This window comes from Colobus angolensis, unplaced genomic scaffold, assembly GCF_000951035.1.
Source record: "Colobus angolensis palliatus isolate OR3802 unplaced genomic scaffold, Cang.pa_1.0 Scaffold229, whole genome shotgun sequence".
Classification (NCBI taxonomy): domain Eukaryota; kingdom Metazoa; phylum Chordata; class Mammalia; order Primates; family Cercopithecidae; genus Colobus; species Colobus angolensis.
The window spans coordinates 1,418,559-1,439,396 of record NW_012115477.1 but is presented as its reverse complement, the minus strand read 5'-3'; the positions used below and the strand labels follow the sequence as shown (position 1 = coordinate 1,439,396).

Here is a 20,838-nt window from a genome sequence, read left to right as displayed (position 1 = left end):
TTCTTTTCTTTCTTTCTTTCTTTCTTTCTTTCTTTCTTTCTTTCTTTCTTTCTTCCTTCCTTCCTTTCTTTCTTTTTTTAATTTCACATAAACTAAGTCTATTGCTATGGCAGTGATGGGTACAGAAAATAAGAAAGTGCAAATTTATATGATAATTTTACTTGTTGCATTCATTAAGATTGTCCCATGGGCAACAGAAATGTATATTTCCATTTCTCTAACACCCCCATAGCCAAATAGTATTTGGATGGTAAGAACCGCTACTAATTCCAACCTAGATGGAGTACTTTAGGCTTCAAAATCATGAAAAATAAAGGTCAAACCTCCACTGATGAGAGTAAGAACACATCGTGTACCAAAATCAGCCAATAAATACAGAATGCAGAACAAAAAAGTCAAGATGATTCAGACTTTAACAAACACTAAGCAATGAGTGCAGAGCTTAAATTAATACTACCTTTAATACCCAGTAGTCCTGCTAGCTACTTACTAATTTTTATATATTTCTTCTTGGTAAAGGTATAGCTGCAGTGCAGAGAAGAGTAAGTCTGTGTAACATTTATAAACTGACAAGAGATGAGATGATTGTTTCTTTGTTGGAAGTAGTTGATCAAATATTAGATTTTTATATAACTATTTTAGGAGACTATAACAAAATGAAAAATCATACAGAGAAAAATGTTTTATGTATAATGTAACTGCCTACTATCCAAAAACTAATTGAGCATATCAGACCAGCTGATTGGGATTCTGTTTTTAAAATTCCTCTTTGAGTGTACTGGTAATTTAGAGCTCAATAATTACCTCCCAGTGCCTAAGTATCAGCACTAAAGTACTTCTAAATGTTTGAAAGTATCAATGCTCAGTAAAATAATAAGGATCAAAATCAAGCACAGTATGGAAAAATTCTACAGCATATATTTCCAAGTGAAGATGTGATGGTTGAATTACTACTTCCAATACATTTGCTGAATTGAAAATTTGTATGCAATGTTGTATGTGTGTGAACTATTTCACCGGAAGCCAAAATTTCAGCTACCCAAATTCATATCGATGCATTATCAATTTTGAAAATGACTTTAAGAAGCATGCTTTGCATAAATGTAGGTTGAAGTTTTTGATTTTTTTTTAAGAAGAATGAGGATATTTAATTCACTTTGCTATTTAATGGTAACTCTAATTATGAAATATACTTGCGCATAGGCAATTTGGGTCTTTTACAAAAGAATTGTTGAAAGCAGCCAGAATCTGCAGTTTCTATGACCATGCTGGGATAGTAGTTTTTCTCCCTCAAAAATAGGTTTGCTAGCAAGTGCCCCTTCTAACCTCCCAATAATCTTACTTGCCATGTGTACAAGTCTCTTACCTGATGACAGAACAAAAGATTGATGAAATAAAGCACACATTAGCTAGTTTAACATATTTTAAAATATTCACAGCAATAAACTTCTGATTTTTTATATTAAGTTGTACAGAGGTCAAGAAATCAGAAACATGGTCAGGACATAATGCTTTTGAAAGGTTTAACTGGAAAAAAGATCCAAATGTTCTCCTATTACACTCAAATTTTGTTTTGGAAAATCACTGCTTCAAGCATTTGTGTTATTGGTTGAACCCTCTTTGGGTTTTTTTGGTTGTTTTTGTTTAGGGGGAGTGAGTGTGTAAGCCTGTTGTGACAGGCTTTACAATATAAATAATACTGCTCACCTAGGTATATTAAGTAGTTTATTTATAAGGATTTTCCCCCTTTTATTCAGGTAAAGTTGAATAGGGCCCAAAAAAATACAATCAACATTCCTTAGGTCCTTGTGGAATACCTCTGACAGGTCATTTATATGTGACTGCTTACCCATCCAAAATGGTGTTGGTTACACTTAACATAGTGATATGAGATTCCATTTTTTTAATCTAAAGAAACTGAACATTGTTCAGTGGAAATTAAACAGTGTCTTTGTTGATGTCACTGAGATGTTAAAAATCGTTGAGTAGGCCGGGCGCCGGTGGCTCAAGCCTGTAATCCCAGCACTTTGGGAGGCCGAGATGGGCGGATCACGAGGTCAAGAGACCGAGACCATCCTGGCTAACATGGTGAAACCCCACCTCCACTAAAAAAAAAAAAAAAAAAAAAAAAAACTAGCCGGGCGAGGTGGCGGGCGCCTGTAGTCCCAGCTACTCGGGAGGCTGAGGCAGGAGAATGGCATAAACCCGGGAGGTGGAGCTTGCAGTGAGCTGAGATCCAGCCACTGCACTCCAGCCTGGGCGACAGAGCGAGACTCCGTCTCAAAAAAACAAAAAAAAATTGTTGAGTAAGATCATGCATGAAAATGGAATGAATGAATACTGCCTTCCCTTGCTCTCACTATCTAGTAATGGACTGGGGCATTTAGATGACCAGAAACCAATTTAGGAGCAGAGAGAGAAAATGAAGTCTTTCCTCCTGCATCACCTCCCCTGGTTTTGTTGACCTTATAAGAGAGTATGCAACAATTGGCTCAGATTCCTCTTCTCAGAAATGGCTCAGGTATAGCTATAATGTTAATATCCTGTTAAATAACTGGCAATCTCAAATTAACCAGTATGAATATGATACAGTTCATCATTTATTCAATATGCCTATACTAGCTCACATTCAAAGTTCCTGATCAATAGTAACTGTGGATCCTTGACGTGTTCTAAAGTCTCCCTCTTAGCTTAGTGTAGCTTAGATTAGCTACAATAATCTCTGTGATGAAAAATAGTTTCACATGATTTATATTATGGCAACAATAATGTGAAAGTAAAATGCTTCCTTCCTAACTTCGATTTATTGGAATTAAGCTTTATTTAGAAGTAAAAATAAATGAATATGTCTACTAAAGATTGTAGATAGTTGGTTTGCCTTAACACATAAATCTTTATGAGAAAGGGAAAGAGGACACTCAGTCACTAGGCATCTCTTCATATCTGAACCATTGGTATTAACATTCAAATTAGTAAATCAAGCTCAGTTATTTGTATTGTCTTTGTATTGTATTGCTATGGTTTACCATATGCATAATATTTCGGAATATGCTAATATAGCCCCTAAACCCAGCTAACTTCAGCCTTTAAAAAGACCTTACAAAAAGACAGTTTGCTTTAGAATCAGTGCTATTAATCTGCAGCCTCTGCGGGAGGGAATTTTCACAAAGAAAATTTGTCTCTCATGCTGGAATCTGGGAGATTAAGGGGAGTAGGGATATTTGCCAAGAAAACAATAAGTGACATATGGGAATACCATTTTGTTTCTTTGAGCCAGCTCAAGGGAGCCAGGAAAACAAGAGCCCAGCATTAGAAATGTAACTGGATGGTGGATCCCAAAGCCTATGCACAGCTGCCAGCCCTCCTCTGTAAAGAATCTGGAAGGAGGGAGTTTATTGACAGCACTGGAAAACAGTTCTTAAGGGCCTGGCATCTCCGGCCCATCAGGCCTACGGCCTTCAGCCTGGCAAAACCGGAGCTACAGATAGGACTAAACGCATTTGTGAAAAACCAGGCTTCTGGTAGGAAGGAGATAGGGCATCTGATGATAATGCTTCTATTAAATGTAATTTAAGTTGAGCCTTTTATGAAAATGATAACAATGGATCCACTATGAAGAAGGTCTTGTTGTGAGGGGGAAATCATCAGGATATGGTCTTGGTAAGGCAATAATAACCCACTGAAAGCAATTTGTTTAGTTTATCAAGCAGTGGTTTTATTTGACACAAGGCCCAACAATTCAATTGGCCAAATTTTTTGAAACATGACTGATTTTTGGATCACATTGATTAAAAAACAAAATCAGATATTTTTCGTCATATAAATATGGCCCCAGTATGCACAACTTCAAAAAAAAAAAAACAGAAATTAGGGAATAAGAATATTTGTTTTTGTTTTTAAGACACTAACTATTTTTTAAGACAGATGTTCATAGCCTTTTTGAAGATCATAGCACACAATAATAGTAATAATCATTGCTTGAAAAAAGATTATAATGGACTATAAAGACTGCACCAATGAGTGCCCCATAGTAATATCTCTTTGTCTTATACTCATATTTTACTACAATAGATGTTCCTTCAATCAACAGTAGTACTAATATTTTCACCATCATTTGTAACATATAAACATTTTCAATTAGATTTATAAAATTTCAAAAATTTGAAGATTAATTGCAATGTATATTGTATAACTATTATCAAAATGTCTAGGTTCTTTGGATAGATGATTTTAGTTTCGACTATATTATTCTAATTGTAAATGTTCTTCCTGCATTAAACTCTAATTTTCCATGGCTATACACTAGAAGAATAGCTACCAACAAGTAAATTCAATCAATTTAGTAAAAATTAGGCAGTTCAATACAAATTTTGACCAAAGAAATTAAATTATGTGGCATTAGGTACATAATCGCATTATATATAAAGAATATCAGAGCAATTGACCAGCCTTTTCATTTTATAGCAAGTTGGGGTTGGTGGGTGTGAGCATGCACATGTGAATGAAATTTACTGCCATATAAAATTACAGAGGTGAAAAATACTAATGTTCTCCAAGTGTGTATGATATGTACAATTTGAACACTAGTATCAAAAAAGCCAAAAAATGTCTTTTGCAGAGATTGAAACAAAAAAGCAAGGAACCATCTGCAATATACATAAACTAGCAGATATCAAATTTATTATTATCAAAGATAAAAACAAACATAAATTATTTGGAAGATATTTTTCATTTTACATTATTTATTTGTTCTATGTTTTAAATATTCAGGTAAAAATATAGCAGTAGAAAACCTTGGAAGTAAATGTTAAAGACTATAATTTATTTCAGGAAGCATTCTTTCCCATCTACGTTATTTTTAAAATATCATCAGGACTTTGTTTAAAAGTGCAAAGTAGGTGTCAGGTACTGGGAAAAGCTCAGCAAGGTTTAGAGTGGGGAGTGATGTAGAGTCTGAAGAAAGATGTAGCAATTTTTAGTCAGTATAAGCTAAAGCATATATAAGTAATGAAATCCCGACAGTCTGAAGCCAAGAGCCAGATGAAGAGGCTGGAAATAGGCAGATCCAATTACCATAAAGCAAGCAGTTAAAACTACAAAAGAGAAACTGAAATTTTCGTCTTCAGAAATGCAGACAGTAGGACTAAAATCCTAGAAAGAAATGGACTGTGGTGTGGGAACACCATAGGCCAGACAACTAACTGACAGGTCTTGGTACCTGAGCAAAAAATCTTAGTAAATAGGGAGACTCACCTTTTACTTCACCCAAAAGTTTTTAAGTGTTTATTTGTTTGAAACTTTTCAGAGTTGTAAGTCAGTCCATAATTTGGCTAACTTAAGTTTTCAGAAAGAGTTGGAGCACTGGTACAACAGGAGGCAAGGAGGTTGAAAACAAGTCAGTTTCCTACAAAGCAAATGTATAACTGCCAAGATTTATCCCTTTCTCAGATATTTAGGTAGCTATTCAGCAGTGGATGTGCAGAAAGTATTTAGTAACGTATTTATCCTTTCCTCCATTTAAGTTGAAGAAATAAATAGATAAATAAATCAATGTGCCCCTGTTGTCATCACTTGACTTTGTCCTTTATGAGTATGACCATAAAATTGGAAACAAGAAAGAACTTCAACACTTTCTCAAATATGAATCTGTTTTGGAGATCCACACCCAACCAGGAAGAAGAAGGATGTGCAAAACCTTCAGTCTGCCAAAGTAATAATAAATAACCAAAGAAGCCCCAGAGAGGCATGTTTTCCTTTAAATAATTGAATATCTTCATGAAGAAACTTTTAAAAGAATTAAACTCCAAAGAAACAAGCTCATTTAAGCCTCCACTGTTTCTTTTTCTTTAACACAATTCCTAGAATATGATCAAATATTACAAGACAGGCAAAGAAGCAGAAAAAAAAGACTCATAATCAAGTGAAAAATAAGATAATAGAAACAGACTCACAAATGACTCAGAATTATCAGATAAAAATCTGAAAATAATTACAAGTATGTCAAATAATCTATAGGAAAAGATGAATATAATGGTGAAGTCACAATTTCAAAAGAGAACTGGAAGGTGTAAAAAAGAACTCAATGGGAATCTTAGAAGTAAATAGTACAATGTGTGAAATGAAAACTTTTTTGATGATATTAGCAGCAGGTTGAACATAACAGAGGTCAAGGACAAATAATTTAAAGATAAGGCAAGAAAAACAAAAGTACAAAGAAGAAAATGAGACTCAAGAAAATGAACAGAGCCCTCAATGTCCAGTGGGACATACCGAAGTGATGAAATAAACATGTAATAGGACCCTCAGAAACAGATATAAAAAATGGGGCAGAAAAGTGTATTTGAAGAAATATTAGCGAAAAGTTCTCCAATTGTTATTAAAAACAGGAAGCCATACGTTAAGCTCAATCCTTACTTCAACCAGAAAAAAAAAAAGAAAATCTACCTAATCATTAAGCTATATAAAGAATCTTAAAAAGAACCAGAGAAAATTTTTCAAAAAAAAGGGAAGACAAAAATTAAGAAAAAAGATATTGAAAATGTATCTTTAGAGTGTGAAACAACAGTCAGTATAGTTTTATATATCAAATGATAAGATTAACCAAAGATTAAAGGAAAATAAAAATATTTTCTTATAAACAAAAGATGAGAGAATTTGTTGCTGGTAGAACAGTGCTGCAAGGAATGTTGAAGGAAATAGTTCAGATTGAAAGGAAATGATGCCAGATGGAAACCTGGATCGACTCAATACAGAACACTAGAAAGGTTGAATATGTGAGCAAATATAAAACACATTCCATAAATTATCTTTATTTTATACATATACTGTTGACCCTTGTATCCATGGGTTCTGTATCTGTGGATATTATCAACGCAGGTAAAATAGATTTGGAAAAAATAAAAAAGCAGCAATATAACACTTAAAAGTACAAATAAAAAACACAGCATAGCAACTATTTACCTGACATTTACATTATATTAAGTATTATAAATAATCTAGAGATGACAAAGTATGCGGAGGATTGCATAAGTTACATGTATATATTACAACATTTTATGTAAGGGATTTGAGCTATTTAAGGAGGGGTTGTAAAACCAGTCCCCTGTGAATATCAAGGGATGACTATGCACATATTCTGTCTCTCTTTCTCGCTCTCCCTGTCCCTCTCCCTTTCTTTCCTTTACTCTCTCCTTCTCTCTCTCTCTCACACACACACCCACAAATACACAACACAAACACATATAAACATATACCAACATTTAAACTTGTTTAAAATGTTTCAACTTTTTAAGAAAATTAATAATAATCAAATGTGAGAATCTACATATGCATAAAAGTAAATATACAATAAAGTAATACAAATTGTAGGAAGAGATAAAAAATTATACCATTATAGATATCAGTAAACATAAAAGAATTAAAACCACACAAAGAATGTTTTCTGCCCTCAGTGGAATTAAATTACATATCAATTAAAGACAGATATCTGAAAAAATACCCAAGTAATCAGACACTAAATAATACACTTTTAAATAACTCACATGTCATAAAAGAACTCAAAGAGAAAATCAGACAAGTGAAAATGAAAATATAACATAGCAAAATTTACAGAATGTAGATAAAGCTGTATTTAGAGGGAAATTGATATCAATAAATGCTATACTGGAAATGAAGAAAAATCTGAAATCTATGACCTCAGCTTCCACTTTGAAAACTACAAAAATAAGAGCAAATAAAACATACTGCCTGTAGAAAAAAGGGAAATAATAATGATGAAGTCAGTGAAATAGGAAAGAGAAAAAAAGTCATGAATATTAACAAAAGTAAAGGCTGGTAGAAGATCGATAAAATTGATTAACCTCTAGCCAGACTGATAAGGCAAAAAAAAAAAAAAAAATGTAGACACAAATTACCACTCTCAGGAATAAGAGAGCTGACATTACAGTTTCCACAAATAAAGTGGTAATTACTTTGGAAAATAGTTTCTCACATTCTTATAAAATACACATACAGTTAAGCTGTAACATTGATTTCTCTGCTAGGCATTTACCTGTAGGAAATAAAAAGATATGTCCAAAAACAGATTTAGAAAAGTTTCTTTATAGTGTTTTTTTTCATCATAGCCCAAAACGAGAATGAATCAACAAATTGATTTGTGTTCATACAATACTACTCAGCAATAAAAGTTAACAAACTCCCAATACATGCAAGAGCATGGATGTATCACATAAACATTTTGTTAAGTGAAAGAAGTCACAAAGAAAAGACCACATACTCTGTACTGCCATTTATATAAAGTTCTATAACAGGAACAAATAGATTATGATGAAAAAAACCAGATCAGTGTTTGCCAATGATCTAAGTCTACTACCAGGGACATGAAGGAACTTTCTGGGATGATTTAAATATTTTATAATTTGTGGTGATAGCCAGCTATAGACATTTGTCAAAAGACATTATGCCTTTGAAAATCTGTGTGCTCTATTCAATATACATTAAACCTTAATTTAAAAATAAATATCATTGATTTCTGAAAAATATCAATGGATTGCTAAACTGCTTATAGCTATATACAGTGAGAATATTAAAGAAGAACTCTACCTTGAATCTTGGGTAACTGGTTGTGGTAGGTAGAATAGTTCCCCAAAGCTGTCCACACACAAATTCTCAGAATCTGTGAATGTTACCTTAAATAGCAAAAAAGACTTTGCAGATGTGATAGAGATTAAAGACATTAAGATGGGAAGAATATTCTGAATTATGCACATGAGCTCAATAAAATCTTGTGTTTCCCTTTCTTTGTTTTTTGTTATTGTTGTTTTTTAAATTCCATAACCTCTGCATTTCCTTCTCCCTGAAGTTTCTGGCAACCCCCTGTTTCTGTGGGCTCAACCATTTCAGAACCCACATGTAAGTGTCTGGATTATTTCACTTAGCATATTGTCTTCCAGGACCATCCACGTTGTTGAAAATGGCAAAATTTCCTTCCCTTTAAAGGCCGAATAATATTCCATTGTGTGTATATGCTGTATTTCATTTGTAAGTTCACCTGCTAATGCACATTTAGGTTTTTTCCATATCTTAGCTATTGTGAGTAATGCTTCAATGAGCATGAGAGGGCAGGTGACACTTGAAGATCCTGATTTCAATTCCTCTGCATGAATATTCAGAAGATGGATTCTGGATCATAACGGCAGTTCTATTTTTAATGTTTTTGTGGAAATTCCATACTGTTTTCCAAAATGATAAATTTCCAATTTACGTTCCCCCATTAACAGTGTACCATGGTTCCCTTTTCTCCACATTTTTGCTAACACTTGTGTTTTGTTTTTAATTACAGCCATCCTAACAGGTGTGAGGTACATCATTTTCATTTCCATTTACATTTCCCTGATAATGAGTGATGTTGAGTATCTCTTCATGTATCTGTTGACCAGATATATGCCTTCTTTTATCTGGCCAGATATATGTCTGTATGTCTTCTTTAAGAAATGTTTATTCAAGTTCTTTGCATGCCTTTTCATCAGGTTATTTTGTTTTTGTTTTTGCCATTGAGTTGTATGAATTTCTTATATATTGTGGATATTAACCTCTTATCATATATATGGTTTGTAAGTGTTTTCTCCCATTACATAGGTTGCCTTTTAATTTTGTCGATTGTTTTCTTTGCTATGCAGAAGCTTTTTAGTTTAATATATTCCCGTTTGTCAACTTTTGATTTTGTTGCCTGTGCTTTTTGTGTTATAACCAAAAACTCATTGCCAAGAAGCTGTTATGGAGAGTTTCCCTAAGTTTTTCTCAAGTAGTTTTATAGTTTAATGTCTTATGTTTAGGATTTTAATAGATTTTGAGTTAAATTTGGTCTATAGTATAAAGTGAGGGTCCAATATTATATTATTCCATGTGGATATCCAGTTTTCCCGATTCATTTGTTGAAGAGATTATCCTTCCCCCATTTTGTATTCTTGATGCCCTTATTGAAGATTAGCTGACTATATTTAGGTGGATTTTATTGCGGGGCTCTCTATTCTATTCCATTGGTCTATATGTTCATTTTTATGCCAGTATCATACTGTTTTGATTACTATAGCTCTGATGCAGAATTTGAAATCAAGAAGTGTGATGTCTCCATCTTTGTTTTTGTTGTTGTTGTTTTGTGTTTTGTTTTGTTTTGTTTTTGGTTAATATTGCTTTGGCTATTCAGGATCTTTTTTGGTACCATATGAATTTTAGGATATATTTTCTCTTTCTGTGAAAAATGTCATTGAAATTTTGATAGTGATTGAATTGAATCCATACATTACCTTGTATATTTTAACAATGTTAATTCTTCCAGTCCATGAACATGGGATATTGTTCCATTTATTAAAGTCTTTCAAAATTTCTCTCATCAATGTTTTATAGTTTTCAGCATGCAAAGTTTTTATCTCCTTGGTTTAATTTTTGATTTTTTTTGGACAGTTCATCGTTAGAATATTGAAACACTACTGATTTTTGTATGGTGATTTACATTTCCCTGATAATGAGTGATGTCGAGTATCTCTTCATGTATCTGTTGACCAGATATATGCCTATAACTTTCCTGAGTTTATAGTTGTAACAGTATTTTGGTTGAGTCTTTAGGGTATTCTATACATAGAACCATGCCATCTTCAAACCGAGACAATTTTACTACTTTCTTTCTAATTTGGATGCCTTCACTTCTTTTTCTTGTCTAATTTCTCTAACTAGGCTTCCAGTACAATGTTAGATAGAAATAGAAAGATTGGCATGTGAAAGCAATCTGACTACAACATCTGTCAATTCATTGATCACCAGGGTTGATTTGGCAGATCACTGGCTATGCAGAGATCCCCTTCCTCTTTCACTGCTTCACATGCTTTTCTCCTGAAGCTAAGCACTTAGTTGAAGAGGATGACGTTCCTCAATAGAGGAGTACCATTGTTCGATCAAGGGTACACAAGTAGCTGTACTTCCCTGCTAGAATCTCCAAACATGATCTCAAGAAGTAGCAAGATTATCTTGTTGCTGATCTTACAGAATACATCATCCACAAAAAAAAAAAAAAAAAAATCAATAATAAAACAGTGGACTTGAAAAACACTACAGATCAAACGGACATAAAAGACAGATGCAGAACTTTCCATCTAACAGCAGCAGAATACACATTCTCCTCAAGTGCACACAGAACATTCTCCAGGGCAGATTACACATTAGGTCACAAAACAAGTCTTAACAGATTTATGAAGACTGAAATCACACCAAGTATCTTTTCTGACCACAGTAGTATGAAACTAGGAATCAATAACCAGAGGAAAACTGGAAAATTCACAAATACGTGAAAATTAAGCAACATATTTCTGGGAAACCAATGGGTCAAATAAGAAAACAATCAGAAATAAAAAATTAATCTAAATGAAAATGAACACACAATATACCAAAACAAAGGATGCAGCAAAAGCAGTTCTAGGAGAGAAGTTTATTGTAATAAATGCTTATAGTACCAAAAAAGAAAGATCTCAAATAAACAACAAACCTTTACAAAGAACTAAAAAGAGAAGAGTAAACTCAGTCCAAAGTTAGCAGAAAGAAGGAAATAATAAAGATTACAGCAGAAAGAAATGAAATAAAAACATTAAAAATTAGAAAAGGTCAACAAAACAGTTGGTTTCTGATAAGATGAATGAAATGGACAATCCTTTGACTAGATCAACTAATAAAAAAAGATACCAGACTCAAAATCAGAATTGAACAAGGAGACTTAACAACTTATACCACAGAAATAAAAAGAATCATAAGAGACTCTGAAAAATTATATGCTAACAAATTGGATAACCTACAGACACAGAAAAATTCCTAGCCCCAGATAGCCTGCTGAGGCTGAATCATGAAGAAACAGAAAATCTGAACAAACCAATAGCAAGGAGATTGAATCAAAAATTTAAAAATTCCCAACAAAGTAAAACCCAGGACCAAAAAGTTTCATTGGTAAATTCTAACAAACATTTAAAGAATCAATGCTAATACTTCTCAAACCCTTTCAAAAATTAAAAAGAAGGGAGCATTTCTAACTAATTTTATAAGGCAAGCATTACTCTGATACGAAAACCAGACCGGACACTGCAAAAAAAGAAAACTACAGGCCAATATCCCTGATGAACATGGATGTAAAAATCAAAATACTGGCAAACCAAATTCAAAGCACATCATGATAAAGTGGGATTTATCCCTAAGTTGCAAGGTTGTTTCAACATATGCAAATCAATAAACATATGCAAATTCTACAGTAACAGAATGAAGGATAAAATCATATGATCCTCTCAATAGATGCAGAAAAAGCATTTGACAAAATTCAGCATCCCTTCATGATAAAATTTCCCAACAAATTAGGTATACAAGAAATGTATCTCTAGATGGTGAAGACCATCTAAGAGCACAGCTAATATCATAATTACATGCATCCTTAGAAGCACAGAACCTTTTCCAACCGTGGTCACAGAGAGACATAAAGACAGAAGGGTTAGAAAAATGACGACATGGGAAGGATTCCATACCATTTTGTTGGCTCTGAGATGTAGAGGTACAAAGAATTGGGAGAGTCCTCTAGGAGCTAAGGGCAGCCTGCAGCTGACAGCTAGCAAGAAAATGGAGACCTAACTCTTAAAACCACAAGGAAAGGAATTCTGCCAACCCCTGAATAAGGAAGGAATATAGTCCTGCTGACATCTTGATTTGGCCCATTGAGTCCTGTCAAAAGACTTCCAGGACTGAAAAGCATAAATCTGCATTGTTTTAAGCCACTAAATTTGGGGTAATTTGTTACAGCAGCAATAGAAAGTTAATAATACACTGATATATTGAATGGGGTGAAATGGAAGCAGGATTATTTTTCTCCAAGCCCTCGTCTTTCTTTAATTTTTATCTAATGTATTCCACAGCTTTTCAGGTCACTTTTACTATAGAAATAATCTCATCTTTAGATATTAAAAAGTCCAGTTCAGCCTCATTGAAAACTTTAATGTCACATTTTATTTGAGGTTTCCCCCACTCCTCAGCTGACCCACAGGATCAGGGACCAGCAGTGGGCAAATGTGATGTGTACATCTGTGTGTGTTGGGGAGGGGAGGCTATAAAATTTATAGTATATATTTTTTCCTTCTTACTCCCCTTCCTTCCTGCCTGCTTTCCAGATCCTACAGCTCCGGAGACTGGGAAGAAGGAAAAATCATAAAGACTTTGGATTAGCAGTGGAAGTTGGTGATCTCTCTGGGTTTTTCAAAGGCCTTCAGTCACAGCAGACATCCAAATGCTGCTCCTTATGAATGGGAACACCCTAAGGTCCACTGTCAGTGACCTGTATCTGCTAAGTTCACTGAGGTGGGTCATGCACTCGCTGGCTGACCTTGCAGGCCTTCATCAGCTCTTTCACATGCCTCCAGTCTCGTTCTACTGGTGGCTTTTCCCTCACAGGTGACCATTGTTGGTGAAATCCTTTCACAATTATTAAAATTGGCTTCTGTCCAGTGTCCACTGGCCTGCAGGGAGAAAAATCCTTGCTCCACCAAGAGGTTTTGCATCTGTGCAGCTGCTCACTTCTCTCTCTTGGACCTACCCACATGGGCACGTTCAGCCAGCTCTCCACTTATCTCTTCTCCAGGTGACAAGCCTGAGTATTCCTCTATCTTTACACAAGCTCTCAAACTCCTGACACATATGTCAGGCCTTCTAGTGAATGTCCCATCCCACTCTGGTAACAGTCTAAAGTGAACCTACAAATTCCTAAGCTCAACATGCATCAAGTTAAAGACTAAAAATTACTCCTCCTGCTTGTGGACATGCGTGATTTCCTTACTCTCCTTCCCCTTCTCTCGCACATTTAGTTTAAGTGGGATCAAAGCTTAGGAAGGGAACTGAGCAGGATAGTCAGAATACTTACATTCCTTTTAGGAATCTTCCATTGGGTCAGGCACAGCGGCTCATGCCTGTAATCCTAGCACTTCGGGAGGCCGAGGTTGGCAGATCTTTTTGAGCTCAGGAGTTCAAGACCAGCCTGGGCAACATGGCAAAACACCATCTCTTCAAAAAATACAAAAAATTAGCCAGGCGTGGTGGTGGGCGCCTGTAGTTCCAGCTACTCAGGAGGCTGAGATCTGGAGAATCACTCGAGCCTGGGAAGCAGAGGTTGCAGTGAGCAGAGATTATGCCACTGCACCCCAGCCTGGGTGACAGAGTGAGACCATGTCTCAATAAAAAGGAAAAGAAAAGAATCTTCCATCAATCACATCTATGTTCTCTAGTCTTTTGTAATATGAATTGGATTAGGTAAGATAATTGCAGTCTTATTTGGCTGTTTAAAGGAATTCACTGAAGCAGTATATAGTATACACGGTAAATATCCGTTGTCTGCAGTTTAGGACTTGGTCATTATTGGAGTCAACACAAGTATTTCAATGCATACCTTATTTGTTGAGCCATTTTAGGGTAGACAGCAATATAACATTTTAAGAAAGGGCAAATATATGGCAAAATGTATATGAAATGCAATGCAGTTTTCCTTCTTCACAATCAGCACTTACCACCATTGCTATCCTTATGCCCTATTAGAAATAGACCCTTCATTTTTAATATTATTTACATATGCATACATGTGTGTATGCACCACAGTGTGTTTGTGTGTATGTGTGAGTGTGGACATGCACATGCATCCCATCATGTAGCTCTTGACTATCTCTCTAACCTCATCTCCTGCAGATCACTCACTTTCAGACACTCAGGTCTTGAAGTTTCTTAAACATGTCAAGACCTACTTATTTGCACCACCCTGTGAGAGAGCTTCTGTATTTGCTTTTCTTCCTGTGTGGAATATTCTTTCCCCACATGTCTACATAATTCTTCCTTTACTTCACTCAGCACAAATCTCTCCTTATCAGTAAAGCCTTTCTGATAAGCTAACAGAGTTAGCCTTCTTGCTCAGTCTTCCTCTAGCTCTCTTTCATCCTTTACTTTTATCCATAACACATTTTCACATGAACTTGTATCATATTCTATTCGTTTATCTCTTTATCATTGTTCTTCATTAGGAACCCTAATTTCCCTATCCGGATCACCATAGTATTTTCAGTATTTATAGTAGTTTCTGGCGTATGATAGGTACTTGAATCATTTTTTTAAAATAAATTAATCATTATTATTGAAATCAGCAAGGTTGCTTGCAGTCTATTGCAAGGGACGTATCACAAAATATCATTGACTGGCAGCATTAAATTTTGATTTTCCTAATATGTAGATATTTTCAACAACTTGACTCAGTAAAATCTACTAAAAATACATGGTAAGAGAGATAAAGTATAACAAAGCCAAAAAGAAGACATTAAAAGAAATCCAAGATAAAAAAAAAAAATAGAAAGTCTACAAGAAATGATCATCAGACTATCAGCTGATTTTTCCTCATCAAAATTGGAAGCCAGAAAAGCATAGAGGATATTTAAAGTGCTGAGAGAAACTGTCAACTTTGAATTGTGTACTTAGCAAAACTGTCTTTCAAGAATTAGGGTAAAAGACATCATAGATAAATAAAAACTGAGAAACTGTCAATAAGGAAAATCCTTAAAAATGTCCTGGAAGAAAGAAAACAATCCTAGAACAGAGATTTCAGATACAATGATAAATGGTGATAAGAAAAATGGTAAATAGTGAGCAAGTATAGAGAAACACTGATGGTTAAAACAGTACAATAATACCTCATCAGTGATATTATTCTTTTACAAATACAAGATAAATAAAAAATCTATCATGATATTTGGAAACTTTAACACCACATTTTTAAATAGCCATTATAGAATCCTGCAAAAATTCTTCAGCCAAATATGTACTATTGTAACAAAATAATTGATAAGCTTGTGCTAACTGATATATAAAACATTACACTCAATAATATGTGGATACAGCAGATTCTATTTAAGCACACAAAGAACATTTTACAAATAGCAAGAACACTAGTCAATAAAGCGGGTCTCATAAACTTCCAAGAACTAACATGATACAGACCAAATTTTATGAATATCTTATATTCAAATTGAGTCAATAATGAAAATTGTGACTAAAACAATCACGCTTTTGGAAATTTAAAAACACACCTTTAATACACTAATGGCTCAAAAAAGGAGATAATGAAAATAAGACATTTTAAAAACCAAACTCCTGAGAACTCTTTATAGAAAACAGCATGTAATTCAAATAGTACTTAAAGAAAAATTTATAGCTCTAATAAATAGAAAAGACTACAGGTTGGAAAACAATGAGCTAAATAATTTAAGAAATTAGTAAAAGAAATATATGACCTTCCCCCAAATAAAACAAATAATAAAAATAGAAGAAATTCATAAAATATATGACATCTACAAAGGCCAAAGTTTGCTCTACAGGAATTAGAAAACTCTCAAACTTCTGTCAGAATTGATCAAGAAAAAGAGGAAAAATAAACAGTATGATAATGAAAAGGATATATTGCTAAAGCTCCTGCAAACTTTAAAGTGTTAAAAGAGGATATAATGAACAGATTCATATGAATAATTTGGAAAATTTAGCTCCAATATGTAAATGTCAAGAAAAAACACAATGCTCCTAAATTGACTCAAAAAGAAATACAAATTCCAAATAGTTTTATAATAATGAAATAATTTGAATCAGTAGTTACAAATCTTTCTAAATAACAAGGCTCTATGATTTTAGAGGAAAGTTTTACGAAACACTGAAGAAACAAATTTCCCAATTTTACCAAACTATTACTCTAAAGTAGAGAAATATAGAGACAGTCTCAAACTCACTTTATGAAGCCCTGATGCTCTAGATTGATGGGTCTTTATAAGAATTAAAGACCAATTTCAGTAATGAACATATATGCAAAAACTCCAACGAAAATATTATTAGCAAACCAAATGTGGAAAGGTATAACAATGATAATAAATCACAACCAAGGTAGATTTACCTCAAGAATACAAAATTTTTAATATTTAATTAATATAACTCATCACATTAATAAATTAAATACAATTCATTTGATAATACCAATAATCACATATAAAACATTTCATACAATGCAAAATCCTTTCACAGGAGAAAGAAAATTCTTAGAAAAGTAGCAATGAAAGGTAATTTCTTCCACAAAATGTAAAATATTTACAATAGCCTGTAGTAAAAATAATATTTAATGGTGAAACAGATAATCTAGAAAGACACAAGAATACTCACCATGATCAATTGTCTTCATCATTATACCAGAGATTTTAGCACATGTAATAAGGAAATACAAAATTTAAAATGGCATAATTATTGGAAAAAAAGAAATAAAACTGTCATTATTTGCAGATTATATTAGAAAGAAACCCCAAATGACTTATAGATAAATTATTACTAGTTTTGCAATAATACTGATGTACCCTTAGCAAAAAATAAACAGCCCCTTTGTACATCAGTTCAGAGAAAGTCATTCTAATAAGATTCCACTAAAATTCTTTTCAAAAGCATGAATTACCTACATATATATATTTTTTCTCTTTGGAGAAATTATTATTATTATCATTATTTTGAAACAAGACCTCACTGTGTCTTCCAGGCTGGAATGAGATGGCACAATCTTGGCTCACTGGAGCTTTGACTTCCTGGGCTCAAGCAGTCCTCTCATCTCAGCATCCTGAGTAGCTGGGACAACAGGTACATGCCACCCCACCTGGCTAATTTTTGTATCTTTTGTAGAGACAGCGTTTTGCCATATTGCTCAGGCAGGTCTCAAACTCCTGAGCTCAAGTAATGCACCCACTTCAGCCTCCCTAAGTGGTGGGATTATAGGCACACACCACCATGCCTTGCCCAAGAAGAAATTATAAAATTTGATTAAGAAACTTCAAAGAAAGTATAAATAAATGTAAACATATGCTCAGAACCAAATAGACTCAATCATCTAAAAATGTTAATTCTCGTCAAACTCATCTGTAGACTCAATGCAGAAAAGCTGTCATGGAATGTTTCATGCAAAATGACAAAGTAAGTTTAAACTATACATTTAAGAACAAAGAAAATGTCAAGATCTAGTGAGGAAGAATAAGAAAGTGGAAAAATTTATCCTATCAGATAGTCAAGACCTCTTATAAAGTTGAAGTAATGAGTAGTATGTGGTACTGATTCTGAGATAGATGAATGGACTAATGAGGGAAAACAGAGATCGCAGAAAGAGGCCCAACTTCATAGGGACACTGGGTATGTGACAACATACCATTACAGATCAGTGGATAAATGATGGTGCTTTAATAAAATGGTGCTGAGAAAATTTATTATCCACATTAAGAGGAATAAAAAAGGTACAGGATGCAGAAGATAACTTGTATCCATACCTCATAGAATATATAAAAGTGTAATGATTCAAAGACTTAATTGTAAAAATTATACCTTGGAAAAGAAGAAGACTTGAAAGTATTTTTTAACTTCATGGTTAGAAAGTGGACATTAAGACTCAAAAGAGAATAGTCATGAAAGAAAATTAAGGAATTGTTCTCTTGGAATAAATAATTTTAAAAAATGAAAACATAAGCCACAGCCTGAAAGAAAATATTTTCTACATCTAAACATGAGAGAGTATCCAGAACATATTTTAAAATTTCAAAAAATAATTAAGAAATGAACAATTCAATATAAAATTAGGCAATGATATAAATGCATTTTATATTAGAGGACACCTGAATGAAAAAGAATGCTAAATTTCATCAACATCCTGGAAAATACAAATGAACACCATTTATAAATGGCATTTTACACCCAGAAAATTGGAAAACATTGAAAAATTTGAAAATGCCAAATATAGACAAGAATTGAGTGTTTCAAACTCATATGCTGCTGGTGGGGGTTGAAATTGATACAATAACTTCAGTATTTGTTCTCTATATGTTGTCTTTTTTGTTCCTCTATTTATCCATCACTGTCTTCTTTAGAGTTGGATATTCTATAGTGTACTATTTAAATTTATTTGTCATTTATTTTCATATATTTTTGAGGGCTTTTTAACTAGTTTCTCTGTGGATTGCAATTAACACCTTAACTTTTAACAAGCTAGTTTAGATACCATTCTAATTTCAAAAGTATCCAAAAACTCTGTATTGTTGTTATATAGCTCCATTTCCAATGCCCTCCTTTGTGCTGTTATTGCCATACAAATTACATCTTCATACTCTGTGGGCATATTAATACAGATTTATAAATAAGTATGGCTTGTGAGTTTGCCTTTTAAAGCAGACGAGTTACAAATAAAAAACACATTTATATCGTGATTTGAATTTACCTATGTACTTACTTTCACTGTTGTATTTTATCTCTTTATGTGAATTCAAGTTACTGTCTTATATCTTTTAATTTCAACCTAGGGATTCCTTTTGGCATTTCTTATAAGGAAATGAATTTTCTGGAATTTATTGCTAGGCTTGCCAGCAATCAATTGTCTTGGTTTTTGCATGTTTGGAAATGTATTAAATTCACTATCATTTTTGAAGGACAGATTTGCTGGATATAGAATACTTGATTGACGGTCTTTTTCTTTCATCACTTTGATGATGTCATCCCATTGCCTTCTGGCCTACATGGTTTATGATGAGACATAAGTTGTTGATCTTATTGGGGATTTTTGGAGGTGATAAGTTGCTTCTCTTTTGCCGTTTTGAAGATTTTCTATTCATCATTGGATTTCAATGGTTTCATTATGGTGTGTCTAGGTATGGATCTCTGAGTTTATCCTAGTTGGAGCACACTGAGCTTCATGAATATGTAGATTAATGTTTTTATTGAATTTTGGAAAATTTCAGCTGTAATTTCTTCCAATATTCTTTCTTCCCCTTTCTCTTTTCTTCTCTGAAACTTGTTATGCATTTGTTGGTACATTTGATCATGTCCTACAGGCATTTGAAACTCTGTTCATTTTTCTTCATTCTCTTTTCTTCCTGGTCTTCAGACTAGATATCTTCAGGTTTGCTGACATGTTCATTGGCCTGCTCACATTTCTATCTACTAAGCCCCTCTAGTAAATTTTTCATTTAAGTTATTGTATTTTTCAAATCCAGAATTTTCTTTGGTTCTTTTATTTTAACAATGTCTGTGTCTTTATTAGTATTCTGTTTATAGAGTCATACATCCTCATACAATCTTTAGACATGGCTTAACTTACTTCTTTAAATTATTAAAAATATCTAGCTTAAAGTTTTAGTCTAGTAAGTCTGACAACTGACCTTACTCAGGGACAGTTATTATTGACTGACTTGTTTTTCCTCTGTTTGGGGCATACTTTCTTGTTTCTTTGCTTGTCTCAAACATTTTTGTGGAAAACTGAACATTTTAAACAAAACAGTATGGCAAAATTAGAAATCATATTCTCACCTCTTTCCAGGATTTGTTTTTGTTCCTTTTTGTTGTTGTCATTTTCTTAGTGAATTTTCTGAAATAGTTGTGTAAGATCCGTGTTCTGTGTTTTATATGCTACTGAATTCTTTGCATTGTTAGCTTACTGGTCAGTAAATGATTGGATAAATGTATGTTTTTTAACGCTTAAAACCAGCAGTCCCCTAGCCTTTGCCAAGGGGCTGTGTGTGTGTGCGTGCGTGCGTGTGTGTGTGTGTATTAGGGCACATTTTAAATATTTAGCCAGGCAGCTGACAACTCTACCTGGACCTCCATTTCTTGTTTGAACAGAGCCTCAAAGTCAGCTTTAGATAAGAGCTTAGGAGGCCGGGCGCGGTGGCTCAAGCCTGTAATCCCAGCACTTTGGGAGGCCGAGACGGGGGAATCACAAGGTCAGGAGAT

General features: G+C 33.8%; 1 protein-coding gene across 2 annotated transcripts in view; it reads right to left on the bottom strand.

Moving 5' to 3' along the window:
- Positions 1 to 20,838, bottom strand: part of HDAC9 (histone deacetylase 9) — a 921,220-nt gene that overhangs the window by 170,952 nt on the left and 729,430 nt on the right. The gene's annotated exons all lie outside the window — the stretch shown is intronic.